Source organism: Phoenix dactylifera, unplaced genomic scaffold (assembly GCF_009389715.1).
Source record: "Phoenix dactylifera cultivar Barhee BC4 unplaced genomic scaffold, palm_55x_up_171113_PBpolish2nd_filt_p 001421F, whole genome shotgun sequence".
Classification (NCBI taxonomy): Eukaryota; Viridiplantae; Streptophyta; class Magnoliopsida; order Arecales; family Arecaceae; genus Phoenix; species Phoenix dactylifera.
This window is the reverse complement of record NW_024068743.1, coordinates 27,670-44,102: the sequence shown is the minus strand read 5'-3', so window position 1 is coordinate 44,102 and position 16,433 is coordinate 27,670. Positions and strand designations below refer to the sequence as shown.

The following is a 16,433-nucleotide window of genomic DNA, read 5'->3' as shown; positions in this document are numbered from 1 at the left end:
ATGGACCATATATTCCTTCTATCTATGTAGATAACATTACTATACCCAAACTTAAAAAAGATTGGGATGATAGTGATAGAAGGAAGGCACAACTAAATGCCAAAGCAATGAATGCACTTTTTTGTGCCTAGACCATAATGAATTCAATAGAATCTCTACTTGCAATTCTGCAAAAGAGATATGGGATAGACTTAAAGTGACCCACGAGGGTACGAATCAAGTCAAGAAATCTAAAATAAACATGTTAGTTCATAAGTATGAATTGTTTAAAATGGAATCTAATGAAACCATCACTTGCATGTTCACTAGATTTACTGATATTGTCAACGGCTTAAAAAGCCTTGGCAAAAGTTATACTAACAGTGACCTTGTTAGGAAAATTCTTCAATTTTTACCAAGGTCATGGAAAGCCAAAGTAACGGCGATCCAAAAAGCTAAAGACTTGAACAAGCTGCCACTCGAGGAGCTCCTTGGATCCTTGATAACACATGTGCTGAGTTACACCCCGTTCGATGCGACGTTCGCAGCGGAATTCGAATAGGACGTCGTTCATCGCATGAACGTGCCTTAGATCGTAGAATTCAAAAAATTTTCTGGATCCAAATCCAGAAGATCTTTGAATTCATTAGGGAGGAGAGATTAGGATTTGAGAAAGGTTGATTAAGATTCATAAAACTGAAACTAAATTAGAAGAAATTAATTTGAAGATCTCATCTTCAAAAATTCTGCAGGTGAAGAACATCGCAGCCTGATGATCTATCTAAATTCCTGTTTGAGCCACACAATTGTCCAGCCTCTACAAGTATCTACACGAGGATCTAATCATCTGAGATAGGGTCTTACCGGAATACTAGCTCCTTGCAAAGACCTCTCATGACTATCATATAGATTAGAAGATAAAAATCTGCAATATACCTCCTTAAAGAAGAACCCTTTCTTCTTCAACCTTGCTCGCGATAGAGGAAGAGGAAGGAGGAACCTTGCACATGGATCTTCCTTGCCTTGCTATCGTGGAAGAAGAGGAGGATGAAAACCCCTTGCTGCCGTGGAGAAGGAGGAAGAAAGAAGAAGAGGCGTGGAGAGGAAGAGGAGAGAATTAATTCATAACTTCTTCCTTGCTACCCTTTTATAGATTGGGTTTAGGACTCCTCCTAATCTTATTAGGAGTATGGGATTATAACCCACCATTGGATTAATGCCAAGTGTCCAATCCTTGTGCTCATAGATGCATGACATGTGTCTATTTAATCAATAGATTAATTTCCTAATCACATTAGGATTCCTAATCTCATTAGAAAAATTAATTGATCTGGGAGCATGTATCCTACGATGCCATGTGGACTTTAAAGTCCGCATAGTGTGAACATGACTTAAGTCATATTCATCCTACGACGATATGTGGTCTTTAAAATCTGCACAAACCTTGGTTTAATCAAATTGACCCAATCATGAACCCAAATCAATTTGGGTCGAACCCAATTTGATTTGGCTCATTAAATCAGCCCAATTGCAATCTAATTGCAATCAATTCCACTTAATTCTTCTTCCATTAACTCACTAACACTTAGTTGGTTAATTCAATCGCCAATCATATTGATGATTGATTTTTATTATGATTCCAAATCACAATTATGATAATCTGACTAATTAAATCCTCTATGTGTGTGACCCCGTAGGTTCTATTCTAACTGGTAGTGAAAAATATTGAGATCTCCATCTCAATATCACTGAAACTCATTTCAGCAGACTGAAACGATTTCAGTTCTACTCTTAGGGTTCACTGATCACCAAGTGAATGCCTTCGAGTCTCACAATCCACTAGTGACACCTAGCAATATATGGTGGCAACCCAGCAGAATAGAATATCTGAACCTCTTAGTGCAGTTAGCGTATGATACAGTCCCTCTATCATGGATCCCGACGTGACGGAGGTTATGGATATCTCGTCAAACCCCATCGTCTGTCATATGTCAAATTTATACGACTTCCAGTTTGAGATATGGAAAACTCTTTTTCTAAAATACCTGGTCAAGAATTTATCGAACTCAGTCTCATAAATCATATAGGATCACTCCTAATCTATCAAGGTCGATAGATCCCATCTAGATGCAACCCTATTCCAAAATGAACCTACTGCAGCCAATTCGCACTACAAGGACCCGAATAACTAGGGCCCAAGTTCACATGCTCGTCAAACTACAGCAACCTTACAGTGAATAGCTGAAGCATTGCAGGTCAAAGGACCAGTCATACAACTGCAGTATAAGGAGTCACTGACGAGTGGATAGACATCCATGTGACTACTATTTTCGGTCACGCTCAGTACCTTGTTCTCTAACAAGTACTTGCATAATCACTCCATTGTCTCTACACCGTAGACTCGAGACTCGTCCATCTGACTAAGTGATTTGTGCACTAATCTCAGCGGATCGATCACCATCCCTCGTGATGGATCCATCGATCAGGAGCATTTAGAAATTAATCCCTAATGACACATGTCTCAAATTCTCAACTTCTTGAAATTATGTGTCATCATCTATTAATTTCTTGGACGATTCATGGACACATACAAACATGAATGAAAAATAAATTACCTAATTTTATTTATTAATAAGTGTCAAATTATAAATTTATGTCCCAGATTACAAATATGCGTCAGCCACGTTAGCTTCTAAGGCATACTTCTAACAATCTCTCACTTGCACTAAAGCCAATCAGACATATATTTAAGTCCCATTTTTTCAAGATGGACTTCTAATTTCTTTTGACTCAGCTGCTTAGTGAATGGGTCCGCCACGTTATCAGTGGAGTCTACTCTCTGCATCTCTAAATATTTCTTTTCGAGGTAGTCGCGAATTAGATGAAATCGCCGCCCTATGTGCTTGGACTTCTAGTGAGACCTCGGCTCCTTAGCCAGTACTATGGCGCCGTTGTTGTCACAGAAAAGGGTTATGGCATCTGATGACATGACTCCTAGCTCTTCGACAAACTTCTTGTACCAGAATGCTTCCTTCGCAGCATCTGATGCAGCAATGTACTCTGCTTCCATAGTAGAATCTGCAATAATCGGTTGCTTGGAACTCTTCCAATTTATCGATCCTCCATTGCATAAGAATACATATCCTAATGTAGACTTTCTATCATCAGAGTCAGTCATGAAGTTTGAATCAGTATATCCTTCTACCTTTAACTCTGTGCCTCCCCAAAGACCAAAAATAGATCCTTAGTCCTTCTCAAGTACTTAAGGATATTTTTCACAGCTATCCAGTGCTCCTCGCCTGGATTTGACTGATATCTGCTCGTGACACTCACAGCATGTGCTATATCAGGTCGAGTACATAGCATGGCATACATGAGGCTCCTTATTGCCGATGCATAAGGGATCCTACTCATGCGCTGAATCTTTTCAGATGTTTTGGGGCACATCTTTTTGGAGAGATTTATCCCATGCCTTAGGGATAACAATCACCTCTTAGAGTTTTCCATGCTGAACCTCTTCAGCACTTCCTCTATGTACATTTTCTGTGATAGGTCAAGCATCCTCTTAGATCTATCTCTATAGACCTTAATCCCCAAAATATAAGATGCTTCACCTAGATCTTTCATAGAGAACTTCTTAGACAGCCATAACTTGACCGATGTGAGCATGGGAATATTATTCCCAATTAGGAGTATATCATCCACGTACAATACGAGGAATACTGTAGCCCTGCCACTGACCTTTTTATACACACATGGTTTCTCTTCGTTCTTGATGAAATCAAACGATTTGATCACATCATCGAAACGAGTGTTCCAACTCTGAGATGTTTGCTTTAGTCTATAAATGGATCTTTGCAGCTTGCAGACCTTGTGATCACCATCATTGAAAGTGAAACCCTGAGGCTGTTCCATATAGATATCTTCCTCGAGATATCAATTAAGAAAAGCAGTTTTCACATTCATCTGTCATATCTCATAATCATGATAAGCTGCAATGGCAAGCAACGTTCGAATGGATTTCAGCATGGCTACCGGTGAAAAGGTATCTCGATAGTCAATGCCTTCGCACTGACTATAACCTTTCGCCACCAACCTTGCCTTATAAGTCTCTACCTTGCCATCCGAACCCATTTTTCTTTTGTAGATCTATTTACACCCAATAAGTACTATACCTTCAGGCGGATCTACTAAGGTCCATACTTGGTTGGAATGCATGGAGTCTATTTCTGACTTCATCGCATCCATCCATTTTTCGGAGTCGATGTCTAACATCGCTTCATTATAGGTCTTGGGATCATTACTATGATCTCTTTCTCCCATGAGTAACTCTTCCTCTATTTCCTCTGTAAGCATACCTAAGTATCTTTCAGGAGGATGGGAGATCCTACTGGATCTACGAAGTGGACGAGGTTCTTCATGTATTGGCTCAATGTGAATAGGTTCACTAGGCTCAATTGCTCGTTGCTCTTCAGAGACTTTCTCTTCGAGCTCAATTTTTCTCCCACTGCCTCTATTAAGGATAAACTGTTTTTCCAAGAAGATGGCATGTCGGCTCACAAACACTTTGTGATCTTCTGGGATGTAAAAATTGTATCCTAACGACTCTTTAGGATATCCAATGAAACAAGCACCAATTATCCTAGACTCTAACTTGTCCGCCTGTTGTCGCTTGACTTGGGCTGAACATCCCCAAATCTTGAGATAACCAAGACTTGGTTTCTTACCATGCCATATCTCATATGGTGTGGTAGGAACGAACTTAGAGGGAACTCTATTCAATATATAGATAGCTATAAGTAGGGTATCTCCCCACAAGAATAAGGGTAAGTCAGTGAAGCTCATCATGGACCTGACCATATCCAATAGGATCCGATTCCTTCTTTCTGACACTCCGTTGAGTTGAGGTGTTCCAGGAGGTATCCATTGTGAAACTATACCATTTTGTTTGAGATAATCGCGAAACTCTCCACTAAGGTATTCTCCTCCTCGATCTGATTGAAGAATCTTAATGAGTTTTTCCTGTCTATTTTTCTACTTCAAATTTGAATTCTTTGAACCTTTCAAATGCTTCAGATTTTTGTCTCATAGGATAGGCATAACCATACCGTGAGAAATCATCGGTAAAAGTGATAAAGTAAAAAAATTGACTCCTAGCCTGCACATCGAATGGGCCACACACATCAGTGTGTACTAGGGCAAGTATTTCAGTGGACCTCTTCCCCGTGTCCTACAAAGGGTAATTTGGCCATTTTTTCTTGAAGGCAGGATTCACAAATCGGATATGACTCAAAAGTCAATGAACTCAAAAGTCCATGTTTCTCCAATTTGTTAATTCTGTCTTCTCCTATATGACCAAGTCTGAGGTGTCATAAATACTTTTGATTTATCTCATCTCTAGATCTTTTTGATCCTATGGTACTCACTGTATGCTCAGATACGTTAACAGATACATCCATATGTAAGTGATAGAGACCGTCAATCATAAAACCACGTCCAAACAGTTTATTTCGTAAATAAATAGAAACGTAGTCTTTATTAAAATTGAATTCATAATGTTCCTGTGCTAGACAAGATACAGAAATCAGATTTCTGCTAGCACTAGGTACAAAATAACAATCTCTAAGTATCAAACTAAATTCTGACGGTAAATGCAAAGAAAATGTGCCCACAGCAACAGCAGCAACTCTTGCTCCATTGCTAACCATTAGGGTTACCGCACCTTCCGTAAGCCTTCTACTTTTCTTTGGACCCTGCATGGTAGTGTACAAGTGAACACTAGAACCAGAGTCTATAACCCAACTGGAAATAGAAGAAACCATTAGATTAGTTTCAATAATGAGCATATTAGACATACCTTCAGAAGGCGTGTCACCCTTTTTGCTCTTTATGTTTTCCATGTAGATAGGACAGTTCCTCTTCCAATGGCCGTCTTCATTGCAATGAAAACATTTTTCTTTGGGTTCGGCCTTCTTCTTAGGAACTTCCTTCTTCGGCTTTTTCTCGGTCTTCTGCTTCTTCGCAGGCTTCTTCTTCTTCCTAGTAGACTTTCTCTTGGAAGTAGAAGCTAGCTCAGCAGCGAGAACTGTGCCCCTTGAACCTTTCAAGGCTCCCTCAGTTGTCACCAATATATTCAACAATTCAAGTTTGGTGCATTCAATTTTATTCATATGGTAGTTTACAATAAACTGCCCATATGAAGATGGCAACGATTGTAGGATCAAATCCGTTTGCAAATCTTTGTGCATGGTCATGCCAAGCTTCTCAAGCTCCTCAAGATCCTTGATCATGGTCAAACCATATTCATGGACGGACTGCCTATTACGCATCTTGGCTTTGAAGAGCCGCTTGGACACTTTAAACTTTGCTGCACAACTCTGTTCACCATACAACTCTTGTAGGTGATCAAGTATGTCCTTAACAGTCTTCATGCTCTCATGCTGGCATTGCAATTCGTTCAACATGGATGCCAAAATGTAGCACCTAACCTTATTGTCGTCATCCAACCATTTTGCATGCGTCTCACGCTGCTCATTGGTTGCACGGGTTGGTAACACCGGGAGTTCATGGTCAAGAACATAAGCTATCTTTTCGCAACTCAAGACAATCTTCAAGTTGCGGAGCCAATCTTTATAGTTTGATCCGGTCAACCTATTGTTATCTAGAATTCGAACTATCGGGTTGGAAGCCATTGACATCTGCAGAGAGTAAAGATTCTAATTAGAAATTTGTATTTGACATTAATTTATTTTAGGAACTTTTAAAACAAAATTGGATCAAATCCTCCCACTATTTTTCGGATCTCTCACACTCCTCTGGTAAAGATACGGAAACCTGCGACTTAGGATTTCATGTGGGGTGCTGCGGTCCCACCAATCTATATGTCACCTCACCTAACAGTTATTGGAGACATATAGACGATGAGTGTACAACTCTTGTACAATGCTTCGTAAGCATATTGAGCTAACCTGGTCTCCAAATCATAAGGACCTCACCTAACAGTTATTGGATCCGTTCCTTCGTTAAGTCAGACACACCGTATATCCCGCGAAAATAAAGCTGTGATTGGGTCCTCACCTAACAGTTATTGGAGCCCAACCCCACTGTTACCCCACAACATCTTATGTTAATAGAGAGGTCCAATCCTCCGATGCAACTAGCCTACTGTATCCAACCGAGACTAATCAATGCCGGAAAGATCTTAGCAACTCTACTACGGTGGAAGACCAATCGACTTAATATTAGATAATCATATCTTAATGATTCTAACTATGAGCTTTTCATAGGAGGTAATCGATCAATTGGCCAGGTAAGCAGGTGGGAGGCTCCCCTTACTCAGAGAGTAAGGTCCTAATTAAGTAACCACCTTTGAGCTTGCCTAGACACCAATTAGATCAAGTAATCAAATATGGCTAGCTCAATGTATCGTTCACTCTCGATTGATTTGGGGAGGTTTTAGGTCTCTTGAGATTTACATCTAATGTAACCATCAACCCCATACCATATGTCATTCGTTTACATCTTATGTAAATGTTACATTGGTTCAGGTTTACATCCTATGTAATTATGAAACCCTTTCATATATTATGTGATTACATCTTATGTAAATGACATAATTGTTTCAGTTTACATCTTATGTAAATGTCCTATTGTTTAAGGGTTTTATTTACATCTCATGCAAATAAATTTTTGTTTAACTAATACATACATCTCATGCATATATTATTTTAAACATAACCTTAAACAAGTATGAACATTATGATTACCATATGCATCTCATGTATATTTTCAGATCTGAAATTTTAAACCTATTATGCTATTCTCTGAATTTCAGATCATGCATTACTTGATTTAAAACATTGTAATTAAATTTCAATTCTAAAATAATTTGCAAAATCATAGCAAATAAAAATCTGCATGCTGAAAATTTCAGCATGCAGAAAATCCACCAAGCATAAATACTTTAAAAATCAGATTAAAAATATGGTAATCAATCCTTAGGTCCTAATCATGCTCTCTAGAACCATGGCTCTGATACCACTGCTAAGTTACACCCCGTTCGATGCGACGTTCGCAGCGGAATTCGAACGGGACGTCGTTCATCGCATGAACGTGCCTTGGATCGTAGAATTCAAAAAATTTTCTGGATCCAAATCCAGAAGATCTTTGAATTCATTAGGGAGGAGAGATTAGGATCTGAGAAAGATTGATTAAGATTCATAAAACTGAAACTAAAATTAGAAGAAATTAATTTGAAGATCTCACCTTTAAAAATTCTGCAGGTGAAGAACACCGCAGCCTGATGATCTATCTAGGTTCCTGTTTGAGCCACACAATTGTCCGGCCTCTACAGGTATCCACACGAGGATCTAATCATTTGAGATAGGGTCTTACCGGAATGCTAGCTCCTTGCAAAGACCTCTCATGACTATCATATAGATTAGAAGATAAAAATCTGCAACATACCTCCTTAAAGAAGAACCCTTTCTTCTTCAACCTTGCTCGCGATGGAGGAAGAGGAAGGAGGAACCTTGCACATGGATCTTCCTTGCCTTGCTACCGTGGAAGAAGAGGAGGATGAAAACCCCTTGTTGCCGTGGAGAAGGAGGAAGAAATAAGAAGAGGCGTGGAGAGGAAGAGGAGAGAATTAATTCATAACTTCTCCCTTGCTACCCTTTTATAGATTGGGTTTAGGGCTCCTCCTAATTTATTAGGAGTATGGGACTATAACCCACCCTTGGATTAATGCCAAGTGTCCAATCCTTGTGCTCATAGATGCATGACATGTGTCTATTTAATCAATTGATTAATTTTCTAACCACATTAGGATTCCTAATCTCATTAGAAAAATTAATTGATTTGGGAGCATGTATCCTTGATAAGTGCTTAATAATTTATAATTTAGCTATCTTTCGATAGCACTTATCAATATTCTTAAACTGATAAATACATATATTACCATGAAATTGAATAAACATTGAAATAAATTTAAATTATGGTAAGAGGTAAATAATTCTTTTCTTAAACCAGATTCTGAACTTGTCTCTCTCTTGATTGCAATCTTTCATGAAAACTACAGAAAAAACATATAAGGAGATTGTGCTGACCCGGCCAAGATTATAATTAAATGGGCTTTGGTCTTGATTAGATTAAAAGTTATAATTATATAGGAAAATATTTGATTAACCCTCTTATTAAGTCACGGTCCTGCTTTTAGCCTTGTTGAGTCTGATTTGAAGCAGTTTAGCAAAAATTAAATTTAAACGACATTGGGCTCGAGAGTAAGTTCAAGCAAATCAACGATCATGACCCACCTCAAACCCAAAGTCAATTCTCAACCAATTCATTACCTGCCTTCATATAAAATTGATAAATTTAAAACAAGAAAAAAAAAAGAAAATAATGAATATAATAAAATAAAAATAATTTCGGGAAGAATCACTGAAAACACTGTTCATATGAACAGTGTCCCATAAAAACACTGGTCATATGAACAGTGTCCCGTGAAAACACTGTTCATATGAACAGTGTTAAAAAAAATAAAATATAATAACAAATGAGTTCACTGTTTATCTTTTTTCCCCCTCCCCCGCAGTGCATCACGGCCAAGATTCCCGTCGATTCTCCCGTTCCAGCCACGAGATGGCATCGCCTAAGAAATTCTCCACGCGGTGCAGCCAACCTTCCGTTCCTCCGCCTGCGCCTCCGCCTCCGCACAGCGGCCATTCGGAGCGATCCTCCCAGCCGCATCAACCGCGTGCCATCCGCCGCCCGTTCCACCTCCCAGCAGCCGAAAATCACTCCTCCATGATCAACGCTTCCAGCATCCCATGAAATCAAGCATCTAGCCGTCTCCCTGTGCCAGATTTGAGCCATTCCAACCGTCCGCAATCCCATGGAATTGGCGAATCCTTCTTCTTTCACTCCACATTAATCCCGCAACCAGCTCCCATCGGATGAGCATCCGGGATTCGCATCCTCACCAGCGTACTCCCAGGGGATCCATCACCAGTGAGAGGGTCTATATGAAGAGGCCATCGGCAAAGAGAAGGGGGGAGAGCTCGGTTTGAAGAACAGAGGAGGCTCTGTTCGGGAGAAGAAGAAAGCCGAGAGGGAGAGAAAAAGAAATAAAAAAAAAAAAGAGAAAGGAGGGGGAAAGAGAATGTTTTGTGATATTTTGGAAATGATGGGAGGTGAAGGCTTTCATTTGCAGATGGGAGGTCATCCAGAAGCCATGCTCAGCTAAACATCCAATCTAGGGCTGGATGAAGCCCTAGCAATGTATCAGGGCATTGTAGTTCTTACTCTTTTAATATTTTTGGAGCTTGTTTAAATTCTAATTTTTAATGAAATATTCCTTTATGATATTTAAACTTTGAGCATGCTAGTTACTAATCATGTTTGCTAAAGTAGTCTAAGATAATCCATGCCTAGGAAGATGAGGTGTGCTGCACCCTAGATTAGCATACTTAGGTAGACACTTCATGCTATACCGAAAATGGATCTTCCTAACACTCTTTATGTTTTTATTTTAAAAGGCTTGTAGCCAATTTTGCATGCCTCTCCAAAAGATAAAAATTAAGAACACAGTCCCTAATGCAATGCTACGCGGTGGATTCCAAAACCTAGATCCATCTACTTTGATAAATTTCAATTCGTACTCATAGATTAATTGAGTTAAATCAAGTTAGCAAATTCTTCTTCGTGATTTATTTTTAAAAGAAAAATAACTTATCTCCAATTTCTATGGACCGACACCTGTAATCACTATCCTACAGGATACGTGCTATTGCGTGGTTTATTTTTGAAATTGAAATAACCGATCAATTTTTGGCGCCGTTGCCGGGGATTGCTTGCATAGTTATTTTTCCTATCATTAAAAAAATTTAATTAATTAAAAAAACTTTCAAAAAAAATATATAAAAAAATTATTTTCTATTATTGTATTTTTTTGTCTCTTTTTTCTCTTCTACTAATTTTTTTTTATTTGTCTTTTGGTCTTATTTGATCAGGAATCGAAGAGGAGATCTGGGCTATCAAAAAGGAATGCTTTAGAGGTTTGCTTAAAAAAATTTTAAATTGCTGGAGAAATTTTCTTTGGTAACCTCTAAACCTTTCTTATTTAAATTAATTATTAGCTTGAAATTTTGTGGTGATTGTTTGATTTTAATTTTAGCAAAAGTGTGAATGTATGCTTGATACACATACACAAATTAATCCGCACATAGTAAGGGCAATCACCCCAACAAGATAAGAGCTGGATTTCATCACCGGATTCTTGCCCAACTTAGGTGAACTCAATCTCACAAAGTGTCACTTTAATTAAAATCAATTAGACGTTGGCTCCTAGGGACATTCGAGCTCAATAGGACGAAGATCACCAAAAGTTGCACCAATTTCACTCTGTGGCTTAGTTGATGTCTAGGCAAGCTTTGTCCCTATAAGGGAGACAGTTCATCTGTTCGAGGCAAGTAGAAGTGGGACCTTTGCGAACGCATCGTGACCCCTCCACTTACCTGGGAGCTTACCTGGTCAACTTGGTTCATTAGACCGGATTGGAGGCTTAGGTGCCCTCTTCAAACTAGTTAGGAGCTGTCTAGTGGTTTTAGGACAAAGACTAGGATTGATATGCTTTTCTCTTTTATTGCATGCTTGACTGATCGAGTACTAGTATATGCAAGGAAGTCGTTCTAGAGTACTTGACCTATTACCTTTTGACCCTGAAATAGAACGAACCCTTAGGAACATTCGAGCTAAGTTCAAAACATTAGGATCATCCCCACCTCTTAAGATGGCTGAAGAACAACCCAAACTCCTGAGGGAGTACTTTACTCCCACCATTTACACTTTCCCATCTTGCATTCGATTACCTGAAGTAGCAGCTGTACAATATGAAATAAAATCTAGTGTGATCCAAATGCTCCCATCCTTTTATGGGCTCACCAATGAAGATCCATATAAACACCTAGATGAATTCCTTGAGATTTGCACCACTGTCAAGATTCAGAACTTTACTGATGATGCTCTAAAACCTAGATTATTCCCCTTCTCCCTTAAAGATAGAGTCAAACAATGGCTGAATTCTTTAGAAGCCAACTCGATTCGTTCTTGGGATCAAATACAACAAGAATTTCTAAAAAAATAGTTTCCCATAGGAAGAACGAACCAGTTTAGACGTGCCATTACAAGCTTCTCCCAAACTGAGGGAGAAAAATTTCATGAAACTTGGGAGAGATTTCGGGACCTAATCCGTAAATGCCCTCATCATCAAATACCTAAGTGGCAGCTAGTGCAATGTTTCTATGACGGATTGACTGAACGAAACCGTCAGATGATCAATGCTGCATGCGGGGGGACTTTCATGCTTCGAAATGAGCATGAAGCATGGCAGCTATTTGAAAATCTTAATAAAAACTCCCTCCACCATGCTTCATGTTCTCGTCAAGCACCCCCGAATTTTCAAAAAAAAGGGGCCATTTGTGAAATAAGTCATTCTATGGACCTGTCTAGCAAGGTAGATGCATTGTCCCATAAGATTGACCAACTAATGATAGGAGGACATGTCGTTAGCTCTTCCCAAGCACAAGTATGTGCTATCTGTTCTAGCCCATCGCATCCTATTCATGAGTGCCCCACAGCACCCCAATTCTCCGAACTCGTGCAAGAACACATCAATGCTGCTCAAACACAACTCAGACCGGGTAATGATCCATTTTTCAATACATATAATCCGGAATGGCGGAATCATCCAAATTTTTCTTGGAGGCAGCAAGCTTCGAATAATACCCAACCCTACTCCCAAAATTTTCAAAACCCTCAGAATTTTCATCTCTACCGTCCCTCAACTCAATTTCAACACCCTCCTCCTCCAACCCAAAGAAATACAGCCTTTGAGGAGAAAGTGTTGACTGCCCTTCAAGGTTTGGAGGCAAACACACAACTATTGCACTCTCACACGCAATCAATTGCTAAGCTAGAATCCCAAATGGGTCAACTAGCCAATGCATTAAATAAGCGAGAGGAAGGTAAGCTTCCAAGTCAACCAATGAGTAATCCTAGGGGACAATACATGGCTCAAGAAACTCGACTAAATCATGAGCAAGCCAATGCTTTGACTACCCTAAGGAGTGGACGTATAATAGATAATAAGGTTGGGGAGGGTAACAATAAGAAAGGTGAAGAAGAGGAGAGGAATATATCACATGAAAACCCAAAACCTTCTTCAGCTAGTCCACCATCTGCCACAACCCACATTCCAAAGGCTCCATTCCCTGAAGCACTTAATGCACCCTTTCCCTTTGAAAAGAAGGGAACTTCATTAGAAGAGATGATGGAGGTCTTCAAACAAGTTAAAATCAACCTCCCACACCTTGATGCCATCAAACAAATTCCCTCCTATGCCAAATTTCTCAAAGACCTTTGCACCCAAAAGCAAAAATCTAGGACTCATGTGCCTAAAAAGGTTCTCCTAACTGAACAGGTAAGTTCCATTCTCCAACAGAACACCCCTCCAAAATTCAAAGATCCTGGCGCTCCCACTATTTCCTGTGTCATAGGAGATAACTCCATTGATCGAGCACTTTTAGATCTAGGGGTAAGTGTGAATCTTCTACCCTATTCAGTCTATGAAAAATTTGGGTTAGGTGAATTAAAACCTACCTCGGTGTCCTTACAATTGGCTGATCGATCTGTGAAGATACCACGGGGGATGATTGAAGATGTTCTTGTTAAGGTAGATAAATTCTATTTTCCAGTAGATTTTATCGTCCTTGATATGGAACATGTGCCCAACCTAAAAAAACAAATCCCTGTGATTCTTGGTCGTCCCTTTTTAGCGACAGCCAATGCATGTATTAACTGTAGAACTGGGGCAATGGATATATCATTTGGGAACATGAAAATTAAGTTGAATGTGTTTCATGCTGCTGACCAACATGTGAGGAAAGACGAGTGTTGCCTAATTAATGAAATGGATGATCTTGTAGAGGAAGCCCTTCCCTATATCTTAGCAGATGACCCCCTAAAGGCATGCTTGGCCCATTTTGACATTGACAACTTTGACATAGACAAGGCCATAGAAGAAGTCAACATCTTACTCGACAATCAATCTCCCATGAGTTTTCTTCCTTGGAAGATCCGACCTGAACCTCTTCCCCCCATTGCTAGCGCACCACTTTGTCCTTCCATTGATTCTCCACCTAAACTTGAGTTGAAGCCACTTCCGACAACTCTTAAGTATGCTTTTCTAGGACCAGAAGATACTCTCCCTGTAATCATTGTGGCCAACTTATCTACTGAACAGGAGGGTAAACTTTTAAGGGTACTAGAAGAGAATAAACATGCCATAGGATGGTCTGTAGCCGATTTGAAAGGGGTTGACCCCTCCATATGCATGCATCGAATCCACCTCGAAGATGATGCAAAGCCCACCCGAGAAATGCAAAGAAGACTCAATCCTAACATGAAGGAGGTAGTCAAGAAAGAAGTGGTGAAGTTATTAGATGCCGGAATCATTTATCCAATTTCTGATAGTAAGTGGGTGAGTCCGACACAAGTGGAACCCAAGAAATCAGGTATCACTGTGGTTGAAAATACGGAAGGAGAATTGATACAAACACGCACAACCACGGGTTGGCGCGTGTGTATTGACTACAGAAAACTTAATTCGATGACTAGAAAAGACCATTTCCCTCTACCTTTCATAGATCAAATTTTGGAACAGTTGGCTGGTCAAGGTTTCTACTGCTTCTTAGATGGTTATTCTGGATATAATCAAGTACCTGTTTACCCGGACGATCAAGAGAAAACCACTTTTACTTGCCCATTTGGGACATTTGCATATAGGAGGATGCCTTTTGGACTATGCAATGCACCCGCAACTTTTCAACGATGCATGATGGCCATTTTTTCAGATATGGTGAAAAACTTTTTAGAAGTGTTCATTGATGATTTCTCAGTTTTTGGCCTATCTTTTGACGATTGTCTGGACAATTTGACCTTAGTTTTGAAAAGATGTAAGGAGACCAACCTAGTATTAAGTTGGGAAAAGAGACATTTCATGGTTCAAGAAGGCATAGTTTTAGGACACGTCGTGTCCAAGAGGGGCATTGAAGTAGATAAAGCCAAAGTCGATCTTATTTCCCATCTTCCTCCACCTAAAACTGTGAAACAAATCCGATCATTCCTTGGCCATGCTGGATTCTACCGTCGCTTCATTCAGAATTTCAGTAAAATTTTCAAACCCTTGTGCAATCTTCTTGCCAAGGACACTTTCTTTGTCTTTAATGAAGCATGCAAAGAAGCATTTGAAAATCTTCGCTCGAAATTGACCACTGCACCTATCATACGGCCTCCTAATTGGACCCTTCCATTTGAACTAATGTGTGACGCATCCGACTATGCCATTGGGGCAGTTTTAGGGCAACGGCGCCAAAAATTGATCGGTTATTTCAATTTCAAAAATAAACCACGCAATAGCACGTATCCTGTAGGATAGTGATTACGGGTGTCGGTCCACAGGAATTGGAGATAAGTTATTTTTCTTTTAAAAATAAATCACGAAGAAGAATTTGCTAACTTGATTTAACTAAATTAATCTATGAGTATGAATTGAAATTTATCAAAGTAGATGGATCTAGGGTTTGGAATCCACCACGTAGCATTGCATTAGGGACTGTGTTCTTAATTTTTATCTTTTGGAGAGGCATGCAAAATTGGCTACAAGCCTTTTAAAATAAAAACATAAAGAGTGTTAGGAAGATCCATCTTCGGTATAGCATGAAGTGTCTACCTAAGTATGCTAATCTAGGGTGCAGCACACCTCATCTTCCTAGGCATGGATTATCTTAGACTACTTTAGCAAACATGATTAGTAACTAGCATGCTCAAAGTTTAAATATCATAAAGGAATATTTTATTGAAAATTAGAATTTAAACAAGCTCCAAAAATATTAAAAGAGTAAGAACTACAATGCCCTGATACATTGCTAGGGCTTCATCCAGCCCTAGATTGGATGTTTAGCTGAGCATGGCTTCTGGATGACCTCCCATCTACAAATAAAAGCCTTCACCTCCCATGATTCCCAAAATATCACAAAACATTCTCTTTCCCCCTCCTTTCTCTTTTTTTTTTTTATTTCTTTTTCTCTCCCTCTCGGCTTTCTTCTTCTCCCGAACAGAGCCTCCTCTGTTCTTCAAACCGAGCTCTCCCCCCCTTCTCTTTGTCGATGGCCTCTTCATATAGACCCTCTCACCGGTGATGGATCCCCTGGGAGTACGCTGGTGAGGATGCGAATCCCGGATGCTCATCCGATGGGAGCTGGCTGCGGGATTAATGTGGAGTGAAAGAAGAAAGATTCGCCAATTCCATGGGATTGCGGACGGTTGGAATGGCTCAAATCTGGCAGAGGGAGACGGCTAGATGCTTGATTTCATGGGATGCTGGAAGCGTTGAT

At 39.7% G+C, this 16,433-nt stretch overlaps 1 non-coding gene across 1 annotated transcript; it reads right to left on the bottom strand.

The window, feature by feature from the left end:
• Window positions 1-12,146: 12,146 nt before the first annotated feature.
• Window positions 12,147-12,252, bottom strand: LOC120108603. Its single transcript, XR_005509889.1, has one exon. It is a non-coding gene; the product is annotated as a small nucleolar RNA R71 (small nucleolar RNA).
• Window positions 12,253-16,433: the final 4,181 nt, after the last annotated feature.